The following is a 19,907-nucleotide window of genomic DNA, read 5'->3' as shown; positions in this document are numbered from 1 at the left end:
ACATGAACTGTAATTATCCTTCTAATTCTCGTTTTCATACCATATTTTACCACCTGACACAGGTTCTGTAGTGATTACTTCATTAGTGATAAAGAATGGACTAATCAAGTAAAGTATTGCTAGAAAACTCTTGTTTGCCAATACTAGGAGAAAGCATCAACTTTTTGCCTTTCTTTCTTCATGGAGAAAGATGCATCTGAATGATAGTGACCCAGTGAACATTACAGCATTAATCACCTACCTTTGTCTCATCTATGCAAAGTAGGATTAGAGTTAAAATGATGACTGCTTAATCCCTTTGATTTTCTTTTACTAAATAAATATTAATCTACAAATCAATCAGATCCTGTATTATAACACACACAATATACACTATGAAAGGTTATGTAAATTACACTCAATTTTACAAGCATGCCATTAATGGAAAGAGCCCCCATGCTTTCCCTATTCACTCCCCAAACCCCTGTTAAATTTGGAAGTTCAAGTTAATAATCCCACTAAATATAAAGCTCAGCTATTGAATCCATATTCCTTTTTCCTTTAAAGAACTTCACTGCATCAATCATTTTAGGAATTAATAAATCATATTTACTGTGTTTATTCATATGTCAATACTTCCAATCTGTAAAGCTTTCACCATTTAATCTCTTTAACTCTGACCAAAGTTAGTTTACATTAGATGTTGTTTTAAACTCACATGGAACTAAATTAAATAAAAGCAGCTAGAAAATTAATCCTAATTATCTTCACGAAAAATAATGCTGCCTGGATCTGTCACCTGTTCTCACACACTATGAAAGAGATCATTTGCATTCACAGCTCTTAAGAAAAAATTACAGAAATGTAGGTTTTTGCTTCATTAAACTTAGGTCTAATTTAACAAAATCTAATGCTAACATAAGTAAGTATACTAAAAATACTTTAATGATGTAAAATAGTGCAGTATAATCTTCTAAAGTGTGAATTATCACAAGCTTTGTGATTTTACTGAAGTCTGGATGTGCCCTCTGTCAGCATATTTTCCAGGTAAGAATGGATTGCAAAAGTAACAAATAATGACTAGGGAGTCGAGAGTGGCTTTGCAGTATTCACCAATCTCCTTTGTTGTCTCAAAACAAACTGCTAAATAAACATTATAGTACTTTTTTGCTTGCATGCTAAAAATGGTGCAATTATCTTTCTAAAAGTTACCACGAGGCAGGTAGTGGTAAGTAAGTAAACAATTCAGTTTCTCAGGGAGATACCACAACTCCAGATAAGTTCAGAGAGTCCTGATGGAAACAAAATATAAAGAATCTTGCTTCTTAGCAGGTTTACAAGACTGCAAGACTCTTCTAATTATGCATCTGGAAAAAAAAAAAAAAAAAAAAAAGAGCTGTGGTATTGTAAATCATGTTAAACATTTAAATATCACTCTGTATTAAAGTCAGACTGGTCCTGAAAATACAGGATGTTTTTCAAACAGTTTAGTTATCAATAAAATCCTTTTTTCCTAGAATATTATCATGCCAAATTTGTTTTGTATTGCCAAGATCAGCTGGGCATTTTGTTTTTATTATGCATAGTCTTTTGTCATTTTTTTGTTCTGCAAGTTAATTTGACTGCTGTGCATAAGTGAAGTGAGCAATTCAGTAATTAACTTTGGTGTTTTAAAATGTATGAACTTTAATTAGATTTCATTATAAACAAACAAATGTCAACCATAATTATAAGCTCCTTGGTTTAACCACATATTATCCCTTTTCAAACAAACTTGATGTCAGACAAATTAAAATCAAGCAGCCAGCAATTTTGAGTTGAATTTTACATGATCTGCCAGTAACCTGATTACTTTAACTTCAATATCATTACAGGAAAAGTATTTCAAGAAAAATAATTACAAGAATTCCAACAGGAGACAAGCTTAATTGTATTGATTCAAAAGATGCATGTATATAGGAACCATGCTGAAGGAATAATGTTATCTTAAATCTACAGTTACTATTAAAATTATATTGTCTGGCATGAAAAAGGCAATTTGAGATCAGTGTCTGGAAAAGCAGAGATACAAAACTAACTGAAATAATTATCTTTATGCCATTATACTTTAAGCAACAAAATATCAATGAGGAACAACTTGAAGGCATGAAGGTTTGCAGGTTTATTTACTGACTGGTGTATCTATTAGTACCAGGAACAAGTGGAGCTGTCAGGACATAATGAAGGTAAATGATTAGTTAGCACAGAGACTGAGCTCTTCTTCAATGCAATAAGAGTTAATTAAAGTTTACCACCAAACATCAACCAAAGCAGGATGTTGATCAGGTTTCAGCATTAAGTGCAAACAGACAATGGTTGGCAGCAATTAGTGCAGCTATCAAATGACATGCAATTATAATTATACATTTAAAACACCTAAAGGCTTGTGGAAGGGAGGGAAGAATCCCATCAGCTTCTTTGACTACGTACAGTCAAAGTGCAGGAAACAGGTATCAGATATATCACTTCAATATTGTAAATCAATAGAATTAAACAACAAAAAAAAAGGTTGTACAAGCACATTATCTGAAAAAGGACAATTCACTGTACATGAAATTGAAGAAATCTGCAGGCGACTCCTAACAAAGATAAGTCCTAGTTAGATCAAATAAATTACTTCACTGCTGCCACTCACACTGACACGCATAAACAGGGAAGTTTGGGGTTTAAAGAGTGGTGTCTGCAGCTTTATTACACATTTTTGTGCCAGACTCAAGGTTACCTGGTATCTTTAGTCCCACATTCCCAGCACGAGAAGGCCCAGAAGGACCGCGGGCCCGGAGCCCATGGCCACAAGAGCTGGCTTCATTCACGTGCCAGCTGCAAGCTGCTGCGAGGACGCCTGCGCTTACAGAGGCACCTGCCAGGGACCTGAGCCACCGCCTAGGGCTCTGCCACACATCCCCTACACCCCCTCCAATCAGCATGTGCACCGGCTCTGCCTGCTCCCAAACTTATCCCCAAGTTTTGGGAAAGAAATGGGGAGATTTCCACATGGACAAACGCTGTGCGACGCGGACGCGCCAGCAGCCCAGAGCGCAGCCACGCGCTGCTCCTGCTCCAAGGCCCCGCGGAATGGTGGCAGCCACCAGATCAGTGATACCACCGAGGCAACAGCAATTCTCTTCTCAGTCTCCCATCGAAACCAGAGGAAAAATTATGAACTTGCAGCAGCACCTTTAATAGCAACGCCAAACAAAGAGAAAAACTGCTCTCAGCCCAGTGCTGACAGCCTGATGGCCGCCCTCGGTGCAGATGTGAGAAGTTAAAATGCTCCCAGTTCTACAGTACCAAACACATGGAGCAAAGCAGGTAAATAGCCATCATTAACTGGTGCAGCCCAACAGACAATTAGCTACACAAATCCAGTGTCCTGACAATTCTCAGTAACTGCTCCACGCACTGGAGATGGAATACCTCACTCCTCCTGGGCTGGCATAGTGCAGGCAGTGGGATTACCTGGGTAAACACCTACACTGTTCCACATCACCTGAATACGTCTGGCAAGAAGGATCCCGACCTCAAAGAAATCAAGATCTCTTCAGCACTTTTATGGACAACGCAGTGGGAAAAGCAGCACCCTGCTCTTCCTAGGTATGTAACAGGAAGCGAGACAAAGCTTTCCAGCAGACAAGTAGCAGGTTTCCAAGAAAGCTAAGCTGTGACAAATTAAAACCTGATGATGAGAGGAGCAAAGGGGTTAGACGGTAGGATTCATTGCCGAAGGATACCACTGAAACCATGAATCTACCAACATTTGAAAAAAAAGAATGGAAACGGGCTGCCAAAATTATTCAGAGTTATTGTAATGAATGTGAACAAAACAAAAACATAAATTGTTAGGGATATTAAATCTTGCTTTTCAGCGGTCTAAAAAATTTGCATTTGCAATCTTGGCAAGACAGGCATATACAATAGGTTATCCTACATCTGCCTACTGTGATATTCTTCAGAAGCATTTTGCACAGACCAGTCAAAGAGAGAAAAGGCTGGCCACCACAGAATCCCAGTTTGGCAATCAGTATGTTTTTATATTATAAATTACCCCCTGAGTAAAGAAGTGTGTCTACAGCAGGGAGACCTTCCCTATATTTTATTTGAACTAACCCATGCAAAAGATCATCAGCATCAGCCTGTATTTTAATGTTGAATAAATTTCCACTGTGTCAAATTCAGCTAACCTTATTTTAAGATTGTAAACATTGTATTTTCTTTAATGCACTTTTTTTTTCATTTTAGAAGGAAACACACATACATATGCAAAATGCATTAGGATGAGTTGTGTTAGTATGTTGGCTACCAGTTGTGATTTTCACTGGAATGTGCACACGTTCACATTGCTAAAATTATTTTAATAAAATGCTTTACTGCTTTTCATAGTTCCTGGGCTGAAGCCTAGAGCAGTTCTACGGATTTTTTTTTTTTTTTCCCTAACAAACCTCATTTTCCCAACTAATTCTGTTATGCTAGGGATTTGTGCACAGAGTTGGCTAATCCCAGTATTTCCCTAGAGCTGCATCTAAGCTATGGCCCACTCCCAGCACAAAAGTGTCTCCAAAAGCCCTTTCGCCCCCTTCAGCACTGATACACTCATTGGTCCTGACATTTTCACTTCAGCCATGACAAATGAGCTGATGGCTGTGATCAGATTGCACACGAGGACTGCTTTATCAAAGACGTATCATTAACTCTCATCACTGTCTTCCATTATGACTCTTTTGGTCAAATCTGTTGTGAAAATGCAAGTGAGTTTAAAAACATAACCTAAACATAGCAACAAACAAACTTCATTAAAAAGCAGGAAAGAAAACCAGACTCGGACGGGATCAGAAAGAGTCTAGCGTTAACTAAATGTTTCTCTGGGGATTTAAGTAACTGTACTCAACCTCTGCCCCAGTGCAAACATGGCAGTTGACCGTCTTTGAAAGGTCCCTTCCCCCATTGCGGACTCTGAGCACTACTTTGCCTTTTTTAGAGAAACAAAAATATAGCAGCAGCCATCAAATATGTCTAAAAACAAAGTCAACTTTTTTTTTCTTTTTTAGTCTCTGAATCACTTCACATTCTGTGTGTATGCTCTTATTAAAATACGTTTCTCAAATAAATCCCTTAAAGAATATAAAATTTTCATTTGAATCACAGCCACATAATCTGTGGCTCACTGTCTTCTGACTCACATTAAAAACACCAACATAAAGCACTGTCTGAAACGGAAATCGCTCAGCTCCCTATGAATACCGCAACCTTTCTGTCAAGTTAGAACCTAAGTTCCAGTTACACAGTTCTTGTTACATCTACAGGGTTTACAAAGTATATATTTGTTGTAACGTATTCTAGCAATTCATCTGAGAATACACATCTAGCAGAGTCAACTGTAACACAACAGATCTTGGGAATGAAGGTCATGCTTTGAGATAAAGTGCTATTCACTTTTGGACCATGCAAGAAGCTCTTTATTCCTGTTCTTATTGGCATCAGTTCCCCCTTACCAGAGCAAGAACAAAGCCAAGTGCTCGTGTGAGGTTTATGAATAAATCAGAGGTGAGCCACTTTAAGTGCTGCCCATGATTTCCTTGTTGACAGTGAGCACTTAAACAGGCTTCTATGACCAGCAACTCCTGGCAAACCTTAATGGCTCCTAATCTGTACCCTGCTTCATTTCAGGAAAGAAATGACCTACCCCAATTTTTCTCAAGTCTTCACCTTTTGGGCAACTACTGTCCCACCTTTTTAAGAAATTCACATTTGGGGACTGTCCTGTTTCAGTGCCAAGTTTTCACATAACACACAACATAAAAATCACCATTTTCTTCCTTGAAAACAAATGACAGCTAATAAAATATTATTATGCTCTGCAGCCTAAGTAATTCCCAGACAAACCATTACACAATTCAGCATTTGTTTAAATTGCATAGATTTTAAAATGAACCTAAAAGATACGCAGTATATTTGCCTCCAATTATTAAAATCATCTAAAAAATATGCTGAGAGCAGATTCAACCCTTCTGTACAGCTACAGCTGCAATCAGGAATGTTTATAAATCATTACCACTGAACGTGATTTAAAAATTCAAACAGCCTCAAAACCTATTTTTAAATAATAATAACATTTAAAATCAAACTAATTTCAACAGTAAACTGTGCTGGGCCAAGCAAATCTGGTCCAGGAGCATTAGAATCCAGCTGTGGCACGACACTAGGTGTTTCAGTATGTACGTCTTTGATGCACAAAACCACTCAGAGAGCTATGCTGTTCAACATTAAAGCTGTATCCTGCATGGAGAATAGATTTCAACATGGAAAGAAATTCTTCGTTTTTAAGCACTCTCTCTCCCTCGCAATGCCTCTTCTTCCCCCCGCCCCCCCTTTTTTTGACATGTCACCATCTCCAGATGGCTGAATTGACTCTGTAGTAGCTGAGTTGTTGTCAGGCTCCCAGTTCCTGCTCTGTTTAAATACCAGCATTTTTTCACTCCGCTGTCTCTGCTGCCTTTGCCCCCACTCGGGGAGAAGCTGTGATTCCAGCGAGCGCTCCCCTCGGGCCAGGGCGGCTGCCCGGCAGCGCTGCTGGAATTGCGGCGGGCGCCTCGGCAGATGACGCTCTGCTTCACAGGGCCTGATCCAAACCTGGGGAAATCGATCAGGCGGCGCTGGGCTTTGGAATGGGCCCTCAGTCAAAACTGGAAACTGCAAAAATACTGTGGAAACCACCCGTCAAGAGGGAGAGAAATCCATGGGCCAGACCAGTTAGGGCTTAAAACTCCAGAGATGCTTTTTGCTGGAACTGTCTGTCCCAGCGCGCTGGCAGATGACTCAGTGAGAAATCATATTTTTCTCCCTTACAGAAATCAGTTGCTCCTGCTGGAAAAAGTCCCAAAGCACACTGCTTTGTGTTAGCAGAGTGGCTCCTGGTTTTGTGTGCATGGGGTGGCACTTCCCACCCCAAAGATAACTGCACTGCAGTGGCAAAGATATTTGGGTTTTTTTTTTTTGTGAACAGTTTGTGAAAACTCAAAGGAGAGAAATTGAGGGATGACCTATGCCATATAAAAAAATAATTTATTTTAGAAATATTGCATTTTCTTTAATATAAACCCTTGGTGCTGTAAACAAAACCAATAACCATATTTTAATTTAAACAAACAAACAAAACAAAACAGAGAAAAGGACCTGAGTAAAACCCATAGGAATAAATTCCCTGTTTGAGAAGCCACTTTTCACTCAGAACCTTATTTCCTGAACTGTGGAAGGCATGGGAAGTGTTAGGTGATAAACAGGGAGAATCTTAATTAAAGGTGAACAGCCATGGTTTCTCAAGCAGGCAAAGCACCTGCATTTGAAAACATCATGTAACACCTGGCAAATCCAAGGACTTTCCCCCCCTTTCTTGCTATGAAAGCTCTGGTCCTCTGAATACCAAATATCAAAGGACCATTCCCAACAGATAGACAGAAGTAATGTTTTTGCCATGAAAAAGAGATTATTCTTATCTGTTACACTACCATCTTCTGGGACAAGTGTGGAAACAACACACTGGGATTAGTCCAGGTTTCCATCAGTGCCCCAAACACTGGAGCACTACCAGTGACAGGTGCCTTGTCATCTCAGATTAGGTGAATTTATAAGGCAGCCTCAGTGTCAAAACAGGGAGGAGCAAGCCTTCAGCAGCAGCCTCTCACAAACCCTCAGCTCTGCTGTTACCTGGTAAAAGGAAAAGAACTGATCCCCCTCAGCCTCTCTGGAAAAACCTCTTACTTACAGACATGCTGGCACCTTCCTTTAAAATGGAAATAGTAGTACAAAAAGAGATGAAACCTTTCGAATTTGATTTTACGGTATTATTGTTAAGCGGTAACTACAGGCCTGATTCTTTTTCCACTGATATCAAAACTGTCTGTCTTGCCAGCTTTACACCCATATTATTCCTCTAACTTCAGGGCAGTAATTGTTAATTTAGTTTGGGGTGAACAGGAAGAATCTAGTTCTTTTGGTTTTACGTGTCATAAGCACACACAAGACAGGCCTTCTGCATGTATTTCTTTGTTGCAGAAACAGAATGTTTGTCTATTTAAATACAGTTTTGAATGTATATCTAGTGTGCACATTGCTTGTTCTGCAGACACTGCTGCAGCCTATATGGTAAATGTTTGTTTTCAGAGTCACCATGGTCTTTCATGTACATACAGCCCTTAGTTTGTGAACTATTGACCTGAAGGACTGCAACACCTTCTTAGGAGCGGGGATAACCAATCAGATCACTGTGAATATTAAAAGCCTGCTAGATTTCTCTGTAAAGAGATCCCAGTTTATGTGTGTGTCTTTAAAATTTTTCTCCAAAATACAAAAAAGCTAATTAAATATAATTCAGACTAATTACAATCTAAATATAAATCTCCCTCTCCCTTTTCTTGCTTTTTAATTGAAAGCCCATTCTGAGTAATGTGAACATAAAACAGAGTGTCTTAATACAGGAAACTTTTATTTTTACCATATAACTTAGTTAAACCATTCCTCAGAATATTTTTTTTAATCTGAAAATGTAATTCCTCAACAAGTCTGCCATATTTCAGATTGGTGCAAACTTTTCTGGTTAGTTTGGAACACGGCAAAAGTTGCAATAATAAGGAAAATACTGGTATAAAACTGCCATAGAGTGACTATTAAAAAGAAATAGAGTAACATATTATAGACTAAACTTCCTGCTTTTATTTATGCAAAACAAGTTTATCTCTACAGGTCTTCAAAATCCTGCTATCAACACACGTGTTTATGACTCCTTTCAAAAACAACAACAAATCTCAACAGCTACCAAACAAAACTTACTAGTTTTCTTAATACCTCTTCAGTAAAAGCAGCTCATACATGCCTTAGTTTCTCCCATCTGTGCAACTGTTCATATAAGTGTATTTTGTGTTACACCTTATTCTTTAAAATTTTGGATCTCAGAATCTCGGTGTGCTGGGTTTCTGCCCATTCAGAAAGAATGCAGACATCACATAAGTTATTATTAACCCATGTGTTATCCAGTTCTACAGTGGCTGGAACTTTGCCAGAGACAACACATGGTGCTTGGTTAACAATATTTTAAAATATAAATTAATTTATTTTTTAATTAACACATTTTTCTTATAGAAATACACTAATAAACTCTTCCCAGAATGAAAGACATACCCTAAGCATATTCCTTTCAAAGAAGTTTTAAGGAATTCCATAAGGTAAGCAGCAAAACATTGTAAAACCTCCAGAAGGTCTTTATCTTTGAAAAAAGAGAAATTTTGTGACTATTCATCCCAAGTACTTTCTGCATTTACAGTTTTGGTTCATTTATCCATATGCAATCCTAATTTCTTAGAGACGTCTCCAACATTTAAATATCACCAGATCAAGCCTAATACTGAACTAACAAGCAATCACAAATAAATGTCCTGCAAACTAGGAAAAAATCCCCAAAACAAGTTCATATTTAGTCTGACTACCAAGAGTTTTCCCCAGTAGCTCTAAATCGGTAATTATGTTGACCTGATAAAAAAAGAGAGCCTATTTAATATGCACACATACAAATAATTATTCACACTGCATTTGATTTACATACGTACAAAAGAACCACTTCCCACTTTCAAAAGTGGCTCAACACTTATGGTATTTTAACTGCCCTAATTACTGTTGAGAGAACATAATTAGAAGCACTGATCACATTGTCAACAGCTAACCAGTTGCAGCCCTGGCTGGGGGCCTGATCCTGCGCTGGCTGGAAGCAGAGGGGGCCAGCACTGACTGCAGGAGGAGGCCAGGGCCCTTCTCGCCACCTGAATCTACAGGAATCCAAATGTTTTAAACAACCTGAGTGGCTGACACAGCCACACCGAACGCCCCGCTCCTTATGAGCATGTATCAATTGCTATTTCGGTAAGCTTTCTCTGTTTTCAAAGGCGAGCGAAGACAGAGTAATTTTTTCCCCAGCAAGGTTCCTATACCACTTAAACACTTAGCACTGAGTCAGAATTCATAACTTTTTCCAAAGGAGAAACAGTTTAATAATTAAAACAGATATTGACTAAACCCTGCTTCCTTGAATACCAAACTTTTATTAGATTATTATGTGTTGATGCATAATTTCCATTGGCAACTTCTAAAGCAGCTCCTTCCCTCCCTGCTGGCCCCTGTACTCCCTCTTTCTTTCCCCCAAGCAAAGTGCTGGGAATCCTTGATACCCAATAGTCAATATTTGGTTTGCCTGTCATGTTCCTGGAGCTCCCCTCCATACAAACCTGTGTTTCTTATCCTTTCGCTGCTCTAGTCTCGTACGTGTTACTTCACATGATGATGTAAATTCAGGGCATCTTAGCAATTTGCTAAAATCTGAGCTTCTGCTTGTTTTCTCAAGTCTTGGACAAACATAACTTTAGGGAGAGCTGAACATAGGCATAAAGAAAGAGGAGCCTGCATTTTCATCTTCCTTTCATCTCAGTCATTCAGTCAACCATTCAGTGCCCTATTCAACAGAGCTTTTCATTATGCAAAAAAATGCTAATCCTTTTCCGATGCTTTCACACTTGTATAAACCCCCATTCCTTCGACTGAAAAGCAATTATATCAGTTTACCTTTCTGTCAAAAACAGGATTAATATTCCAATACCAGAATCTCCTTTATTTTCCTATCTTTTGCTTTAGGAAACTAGAGATTATTAGTGGCGGTATTCCTTAGAGCAAGAATACATTATTTTAAATATGATTATTTTAGCCAAAGCACAAGGGGGGAGGGGAAGGGAGAGAAAAAAACTTCAGTTGCTGCGGAAACTCTTTTCAGTGACAGAACTGACCTTCCCTTTGCAGAGGCCTGAATAGAATGAGCCTCACTCTGGTCTATTAATCAGAAACAAATTATGAAAGAATGTGGCTGGACTGGTTGACACTATCCTGTCTTGGGAGACTCAGTAACAGCCTAGTAACAATGTCCTCTTCATGGGTAATGAACAGCCATGACAAATGGGGCAGAGAAACTATTTATTTGCATATGCAAATTCTCACACAAGGGAAACATGTACAAACAAGTGTCATTGTAAGGTGGATTAGGCAAACAACGCTTTCTTTTTAGGACACTCTGCAGCCCAGAACATTAGTCAGCACAATTAAACCAGTCTCCATGGAGACTAATGAAATTTCACCATGGTATGAGTTAAATTAGATAGCTAGTTATGTGTTTTCACAATCCAACTTGAAATCCATTATTGTTTCAGAACAATACAGCAATTGTGCCTGGCTGATCTTTGCCAGCTCAACAAGCTCCTAAGTTGACAATTTGCATATGTTAATATAATTAAGCACTAATTACATGAAACTTGTACATATTCACATGCACTTTCCCTGGGCGCTTCTCAGTTTGAACCTTGGCCAAGTCTTTAACCCTTTGAATGAATCTGGAGTAGCAAAGCTCTGCCTTCTGGGTACAGCCGCAAGGCAGATGCAGAAAAGCTCTTCATTTATAAACACAAAGCTTAACCTGGCTTCTCATATTTCTATCAACAGGCTAGAAAACATTTTTGTATGTAGTGGGGTGGGAGAAAGGCCGAGAGGTGGAGGGAGCTGGACTGGAAGCACTTTAGAGATCCAGATCTGGTGACCTTTTTGCATATGAAAACACAAATATTTACCCACCTAACAGGTCACAAACACACATATTGCCATTGTCACAGGTCTTCAAGACCCGAATTGTCAAAAACTAGACTGGGTTTTATGTCAGTGCTCTCAGATCCACAAAAATGGGAATGAGAAAAGGAAAAAAGAGCAAGCAGTAACTAATGAGCTTTACATAAATATATGCAGAGGCAATTAAGCAGTGTTAATTACTATGACAGCAGTTAATTGAATATAATTAGATATTTTAAGCTACTGACTAAGGCATAGTTAAGATTAATTTTATTGAGATTAATTGTAAATAAGAATAGATTAACTGTGTTTTGACAGGCATAAAAAGTAGATCTGCAAATTAACTAGGAGAGCAGAAACTAGCACAAAAATCATATATTATCTTAATGTCACACCTCAGAATCATCTGCTCAATAAACATGACTTTTCAAACCCAAACAGACAGGAATCTTGAAGAAAAACAAACAGCTTGCAGAGATTAAAGAGCCTTTTGTCCTTTTTCATGTGCATTTCTTTTAGCAGACTAAATTAAGCGAGTCTGGTGTACGTTTTTAGGAAGGAACATTTCACACTGAATGGAAAAAATGTTCTATCACATATGAAATTCATGCAGCTGTGCGGAACCTAGTCCAGATGGTCTAAGACTATAAAACAACACTAAATGATAGACAGTAGGGCCTTCCCAAGATTATGTGATAAAGTCACAACCTCATATTTTGACTTAAATTTTCTGTCATGTATTGTTTCCTTCCAGATCAGATAGTTCCATTTTAATTTTTAACTGATCCTGAATATTCAATGGAAACTCTCAATAAACATTACTGATAAGCATATGAGCATAAATCATAAAATATTTGCAAAACGTCCCTTAGCTTCATTAAAACAATGCTGAATTCAAAGACTCCTGGTTCCCCCACAACACTAAAGTGCTCATGCCACTTAGCTTACATAGGTAAAAATGCCTGGGTTTAAATATGCTTCAAAAAGACACCAAAACACATTCTACCAGCAGATTAATTCATGCATGCTGCTTAAGAAAATTAACAACAAGGCTGAAGAATGCTGAACAAATCACTAATAAGAAAGGAGCTTCAATTGATTTTGAAATAAATCAATAGGTGATTAACACAATATTTTTAAAGCAGTAGAATGTATATATATTATATAAGCATATATATTATATTTTCAATACCTTTTTAGCTCTTAATCGAACAAGGGCTTTACAACAGTGAGCATGTCCCTATATTGACTATCAACTTCTTTGGAATGCCTTTAGTCTTTTATAACGAAAATCCAAAAAACGGTCTGTGAAACAAGGCTACGACAAGCCATTCTGCAGTGAAAGATTTTAAATCATCCAGCCTCTTCTAATAGACTTGAGACTTATTGAGGTAGAAACCATAAAAAATGAAGAAGGGAAATTTAATCCCTGAAATATTGATTTGCACATTAATATCATATAGGCAGAGGGCAATTTGGCTTCATGGAAATGACACATTGTCGACCCTTGGTGAAGTCAGAGCCAATCTAACTGCTGAACATGTCTGAATCTCAAGAGTTATTAAGGGCTTCCCTTCTTGCCTTTATGACTTTTCTTCAGCCTACCAATGCAATCTTAAATGTATTATCTTTAAGAAATAATTGTAAAACCTCAGGGGTTTTCCAGTTAATGGAAGGGAGGCTAAACCACATCAGATTCTGAAATGCAACATTAAACCCTTGCAATCAACAAAACCACCTCAATTCCCATCCATCCAGTGCAGGATCTAATATTGTTATTAGAGATAATCAAATTTCATTGTGTAAATTTAGGCTCATGGTCAGAATGGAAGCAGTAAATTCTGCAATATTAAACAGTGATTTTTCTCAGCCCCCTTTATATGTTCTTTGATGGTGCCCTATCTTCACAAATAAACCTAAACTATTCAAAAATCAAGGAACACATCTGTCGCCCTGTTCTGAAAGATGCACGCAATGTCGTCTGCCATCTCCACAGCTTTCCTTCAGTTTTAACTTGATCTAGCGGATAAGTTCCATTTTAGAGAATAATAAAGCAGTATCACTGCATAAACCAAACAGCAGGTACTATTACTGTGACTTACACAGATGGTTTACCTGACCTTTCTTTGTTCCTTGGGTAGGTTTCACTTTTGCAGATTTACGACTTTTCCCTCTATATTTCATTGACCCTCTATGTTCATTATCATAAAAATGAAAACTATTGAATACATGTTTATGTTGGCAAAGTCCAAAAAGCCCACAACTAAAGGATAAAGAGATGCTACAATGCACTGTGTGGATCTCTAGATCGTACACTATAAATATTCAAGCACAGATAACACAAATAACTGAATAATCCTGGTGAGCCTCAGCTCTGGAGCCAGGTGCAAGAGGTTAAAACAGCTGGCTAGCCATCTTTTATTTTGTGTGCCTTCCTATCGGCTGAAACCGCAAACCCTGAAAACTAGCAGATATTCCCTCAAGGTTGATAGTCGGATTTTTTTCATTTCAACCAGTTTAGTAGGATCCCCCAGTAGAGAAAAGACAGAAACTCCTTAAATACAGGCAGTTGAATAGGAAGTGGAGCAATGATGATTAAGGCTCTTCCCCCCCACACACCCCCCAACCTTCAACCCTCCGTTTATTCCACGATCTTCTTTGTGCACCTTCCCATCCAAATGTTTGTATTCCTTATTTCAAAGAAAAGCACTCCGGATCGTTCTGTCAGTTTTGCCAGTAAATATAAAGTAAAACAAGTGTTGATGGCACTGAGAGTGTTACATACCCAGGCTGTGTTTTTGCATTGCTCTCAATGGAAGCGATCGATGCCCATGTCACAGTCGCGTCCCAATCGCAGCCAAGTCTCTGCCTCAATCTAACCAACAACAGGCAGGGCTGCAAAGGCTTCTCACTACCTCTTCCATCCATCCACCACCAAACTAAAAATATAATGCTACATATGATCTTTTTAAACACTCCATCACCGCTCCTAAGGATCGAGCCACTGCAAATCCAGGGGAAATACGATTGAAAAAAAAAAAAAAAAATACACCATCAAAAAAAAAAACACCCTCACAGCAGCCACCCCAAAAGCACCCGAGCCCTCTCTTTCCACTCTCTCGCTCTCCTCCTGCCAACTACATAATCCTTGATAAAACCGAAGCAAGGCTAATAAAAAGAAAATTAAAAAAAAAAAATAATAAAAAAAAAAGGAGGACGGAATGGAGCCGAGGAAATGCAACTGTCAGAAAACGGGATGGTCAGACTTCCTGAGTGAACCTGCCTGTGTCTGGCTTAATGTAAATCTCCACCATCTTCAGCCTGGCAAGTTGTCTTTTGGTTGGGCTTTTTTTTTTTTTTTTTTTTTTTTTTTTTTTTTTTTTTTTTTTTTTTTTTGGTGGGGAGGGGGGTGTTATGTTTGAGATCTCTGCCTTGGTACCTAAGGAGGAAGAGGAGGAGGAGGAGGGTGTGTTACTGAATGGTGGCTAAAGCCTCCTCGGGACGGCGCTGAGGTGAAACAGGCTGAACCCGACTGATGTGGCTCCTCTCTCGGTTGGACCCAGTGCCCTAAGCAGCCGATGAGAGACCCCCGGCCGCCCGGCTCGCAGGTAACAAAAGAAATACCAACCCGTGTGTTTGCTGCTGCCGCTACTGGGGAGGCTGGGGGGGTGGGGGGGGGAGAAGATCCACCAGGGGAGGAGTGGAGGGGAACCGCCGTAAGTTGGCATCGGATGGGGGGAAAGTTTATTAGCAATTTTGTAGGAAATTTCATGTCAGGAAAGACGGGAAAGCAGGGACGCGTCTGCCATTAGCCGCCGTGATGGGAAGGGATGCACTTGATTCTGGCACGAGCAGTTAGAGCAGAAACCAAACTGCGGCTCGCTGTTTATGAGCTTTTTTTTCCTTTTTTTTTTTTTTTCTCTTTTTTTGTCTGCTCTCTTATTTTTTAAATACACCTTAGCTCTCCGTTCAAAAAAAAAAAAAAAATTAAAAAAAAAAAAAAAAGGCAACTGTCCCGCAAAACCACCACTTCCTTCAAAAAAATCCCGGAAAGGCTTCGCTGAAAGCAGTCCCCGACCGTGCCCGCGGGAGCCTTTCCTGCGGAGCGGCTCGGCACGGCTCGGCTCGGCGCGGATGCCGCGGGCTCTGCCCGGCCGGCAGCCGCCCGCAGGCAGCGGCAGCCGCGCATCGCCTCATCCCCGCCAGCGGGGCCGCTCCGCGCCGAGCCCAGCCCAGCCGAGCCCAGCCGAGCCCAGCCATGCCGAGCCAAACCCAGCCGAGCCGAGCCGAGCCCAGCCGGGCCGGGCCGCCTCCCCGCGCCGCGCGGCGACACTGACAGAGAGGCAGAGCGCGCTCCTAACGGGCTCCGCTTGCTCCGCTGCCAGAGCCGGCAGCAGCAGCGATCCCCCTGCGCGCACACACACACACCCGCACGGCCACCCTGCCTCTGCTCCTGAGAAACCTACCTGCAAAACAAAACGGGGGACAACGAGAGGGGGGAGAGGGAAAAAAGCACCCCGCAACCTTCTCCTGTACACACGCACGCAGTCAGGGTCCCCATTGCCCTGCTGGCATTCCCCCCCTCGCCCGAAAGCGAAAGTTTGAGAGGCCGAGGGGGGTGGAGATGAGGAGGAGAGGCGAGGAGGGTGGGAGAGCAGAATGTGTCTTCAAAAGGCACCTCAAAGTTTTGGGGGGACCGAGCTGCGAAAGAAGAGTGCGAGCTCCAAAGGGGCTGGCAAGGGATGACTTCTGACAGCCGTAACGTCTTCCCTAATCTGACAGTATTCCCCCCTTCCCCGAGCTCCCTAGGAAAAAAGAGCGAAATAAAAAGTGGGGGGCATCCCCCGAATCTCTTCTGCAAAGCGAGCAGGGTCCTCCACTTAATCTGAAAGTTACAGCCCGAAAGAGGAAAAAAAAAAAAAAAAAAAAAAAAAAAAGAAAAAAAAAAGAGAAACCCACAGCCCCAAACCAAAACAAAAAAAAAAATTACACAAACAAAACGTAACCCCCGGAATAAAAGAGAAAGGCAGTGAGAGAAAGAAAGAAGGGAGAGAGAAAAAGCAGCCCCTCCTTCCGAAATGAGAGCAAATACTGTACCTAAAAGTGGGGAAACAGGCAGAAAAAGGGGGGAGAGGGGAGAGGTACATGGGATCTGGGGATGTGAGTGTGTGTGTGTGTATGTGAGAGAGAGAGAAAGAGGCACAGAGAGAGGGGGAGAGAGAGAGAGAGCGAGAGCGAAATATCAAAGATTGTGCAAGATCAGCCTGGAAAGATAATCGATACTCGACCTAAATTTAACACAAACTACTCAATAAAAGTTAAAGAAAAAACTTACTTTCCATTTCCCCTCGCAGTTCCTACTGGATCTTCGCCTCTCTTTTTTGTTTTGCTTTATTTACTTAACAGCTGATCACATCCAAGTAAACGAGAGAAGGTTCATTAAAAAAATAATAAAAAAAAATAATCCTCCAACTTTATTGGGTGAAAATAAAAATGATTGAGCAAGAAGTGGGGGGCATGGAGCGGTCCTTTGGGGTCCGGGAGTTGTTAAAGCATGTGCCGACCGCGGTCTCGCTGTTTGGTTGTGAAGGGGTTGGGAAAAGGAGGAAAGGAAATGAAAATCCGATATGTCTTTATTCTGCTAATTATTATCGTTTTAGCCCTGTTTAAAAAAATGGCTGATTAAGTTGAGTGCGCATGTCTTTGTGTGTCTATTCCCGATATGCACTCTGGGAATGAGAGAGAGAGAGAGAGAGGGGAGAGAGAGAGAGAGAGAGGAGAGAGAGTAAAGAGAGCGAGGGAGATGGAGAGCGAGGGAGAGGGAGAGGGAGAGGGAAGAGGAGAGGGAGAGGTGTAATTAGTGAGGTGATCAACATTCTCCGGGCTGCAAATGACGCGCAGCCCCGGAGCCCGAGAAGCCGGAGCTGCCGCGGCTGCCGGGGGCTCGCCGGGGCTGCGGGAGCCACAGAGCCAGCCCAGAGAAGAAGGGGCAGCAGAAGGGAGCTCATGGATACAAACACAAGTCTGCAAACTTCATTAGTAACACAGACACACACGCACAGGCACACAAAGTAGATGGCTAGGGAAAATTAAAAAAAAAAAAAAAAAAAAATAGGAGGGTGGCAGACTTGCTCTTTTAACTGTTCGGAAACTTGAAAAGAAACGGGTCCCCAAATTAATTATTGCATCAGGGAGATATTTCTGCCTGTCTGTCTGTTCATCTGTTATATTTTGTCTCTTTTAATGGGGAATTAATGAAAAAAAAATTTTTTTGCATCCCGTTTTTTCAGTGGGCTAATGAATGTATGACACATCTGTAAAAGGAAAGGTAATATATCTAGGATAGGGAGCAACAACCCATACAGAGATAAAGATGGATTTATTTACACATACACACAAATGCACACATGTGCACACTCGCATCCCACATTGCATTAACACATATGCACATACACTCAACACACACACGGTCACACAAAACATAGCACACTTCATTTGTTGACCACCATGTAATTGCATGGAGATACCAACAAAGTAAAAAGCAAAGCCTTTACAGAATATACAATATCAACTGTAAACAGTCTTATCAAAATGAAGTAAATATCAGCCCAGGGAAAGGGTCTCTTTGCATACAATACAGGTTTCATGCATATACATGCATCATCTTCCAGTTTCCCTGCAAGTATTGATATTTTATTAATATTTTATCTGCTATATTTTACCAGACATATTTCATTCTTGGGGGGAGGGGGGCACACTATTATGATGAAAAGTAGGGTAAAATGTACAGATGTCATTATAAATCGGAATCTTCTACAAATATTTTCCTGTGTGGGATTTAAGAAGATTGCTTCTCATTTGAAAATCTAATTATCTTAACCTAATACTGCAGATGTGAATATGACTGACACTTTCATTAAAAGATAATTAACTAAAACTAGGAATAGACATACTTTAAAATACCCCCTACTGAAGATAAAAACATGACTATTCAAAGAGCATCCGAACACACCGCAGGAACACGTGCAGATTTTTGATAATGCTATTCCAGAAATGGGTGTACCAGAAATGGTCACTAAGTCACAGTTACATGCAGGAGATATTTACGGTGCCAAGGACCCCGCGCAGGTGAACCGTAACCTTAGAGCTGACATGCCTTTGAAGTTCGTGATTCCTGCGATACGCATAGGAACCTTGTCTTAGGCCTTAAACGCTAAAAACCAGCAGGAAGGTTTTATCACAACCTTCCATTAAAAGCACACACAACAACAACAAACCAGCAAAAACCAGGATGGCAGAAATATACACCTCTCTGGGCCCTAAACCTTCTGCTCCAGGAGAACATTTTGCAAGCACTGGAACTAACACTAATAGGAAAATCCCCACCTGATGATGAATTAAGGCTGCCCTTAAGGAAGCACAGGCCAGTGTCAGGGAACCGAGTGTCTAAAAGCAGATGTTTAAGGTCAGAGTGAAGGTCCTGACAGTTTTGAAGGAAGAAAAAAAAAAAGTCTTTGAAAAGGGGGGGAAAAAAAATAGGATTTTTAAAAACCAAACCAAACTAAACAACAACAATAAAAAAATAAACCTCCATAACAAACCGCCAGCCTGAAAGTACAGCTATTCATAAAATCGGAATCTGCAAATAAGGAGGGGAGGACCCCTACCCCAATCCAGAGAAACCTTATTTAAAACTTCAGGAAAATCTTCAAGATTCGAACTTAAGGGAAAAGTCAGGGGCATTGGAGGGTCAGTGGGAGCAACTTTGTTGCTTTTTCAAGCCTCACCTATGCACTGCACCAGCTCATCAATGAAAAAAGGTGTGAACATATATATGCAGATTTCCACAGGCACTGCGCCCTGTCAATGAACGTTATAAGGAAACTAGCGATATTCTGCATTGTTGTTTACACGGTGGAAAAAATGCAAACAAAGACTGAAAATGAAATCTCTGAAACCAGTTTACAGTTATCAGATTGAGGGAGTATGATGGAAAGAGGGCTTTTAGGTTTAAATGGTAGACGAAACGGGACTCTGAGATAGAAGGATACATTGTCCATTCAAGTGCATGCCTGAAGGATGGCAACACATTTCCTAAGACTGAAGACAATTAAATACAATGTGATGAAGAAACACCTGAGAACAATACATCTATTTCAAATTCAAGTGAAGAAACACGTATACTTAATGTCACGGAAGAATAAGGAAACGAAGATAATTTAGTTTTAAAGTCGTCCCCCCCC

General features: G+C 40.3%; 1 protein-coding gene and 1 long non-coding RNA gene across 6 annotated transcripts in view; one reads left to right on the top strand and one right to left on the bottom strand.

Annotated features, from left to right (window-relative positions):
* Positions 1–19,907, bottom strand: part of ZFHX4 (zinc finger homeobox 4) — a 154,580-nt gene that overhangs the window by 132,026 nt on the left and 2,647 nt on the right. The window contains exon 1 of one of the 4 annotated variants that reach the window (XM_079300926.1): positions 17,000–17,441. The exons of 1 other annotated variant lie outside the window; for it this stretch is intronic. The gene's annotated coding sequence lies outside the window, so the exon portion shown is untranslated. Of the gene's footprint in view, positions 1–14,449; positions 14,984–16,999; positions 17,442–19,907 lie in introns of those variants that run through there. 2 more of the 4 variants (XM_079300921.1, XM_079300922.1) reach the window with 2 other exon arrangements.
* LOC306799621 overlaps positions 15,098–19,907 on the top strand; it is a 28,256-nt gene continuing 23,446 nt past the window's right edge. For both annotated transcript variants that reach the window (XR_013773642.1, XR_013773643.1), the window contains exon 1: positions 15,098–15,272. This is a non-coding gene — a long non-coding RNA (uncharacterized lncRNA). The remainder of the gene's footprint in view (positions 15,273–19,907) is intronic.

The sequence above is a fragment of the Erithacus rubecula genome (genome assembly GCF_903797595.1).
Source record: "Erithacus rubecula genome assembly, chromosome: 3".
In the NCBI taxonomy this organism is placed as follows: Eukaryota; Metazoa; Chordata; class Aves; order Passeriformes; family Muscicapidae; genus Erithacus; species Erithacus rubecula.
The sequence above is the reverse complement of the archived record's forward strand: the minus strand, read 5'-3'. Positions and strand labels throughout refer to the sequence as shown.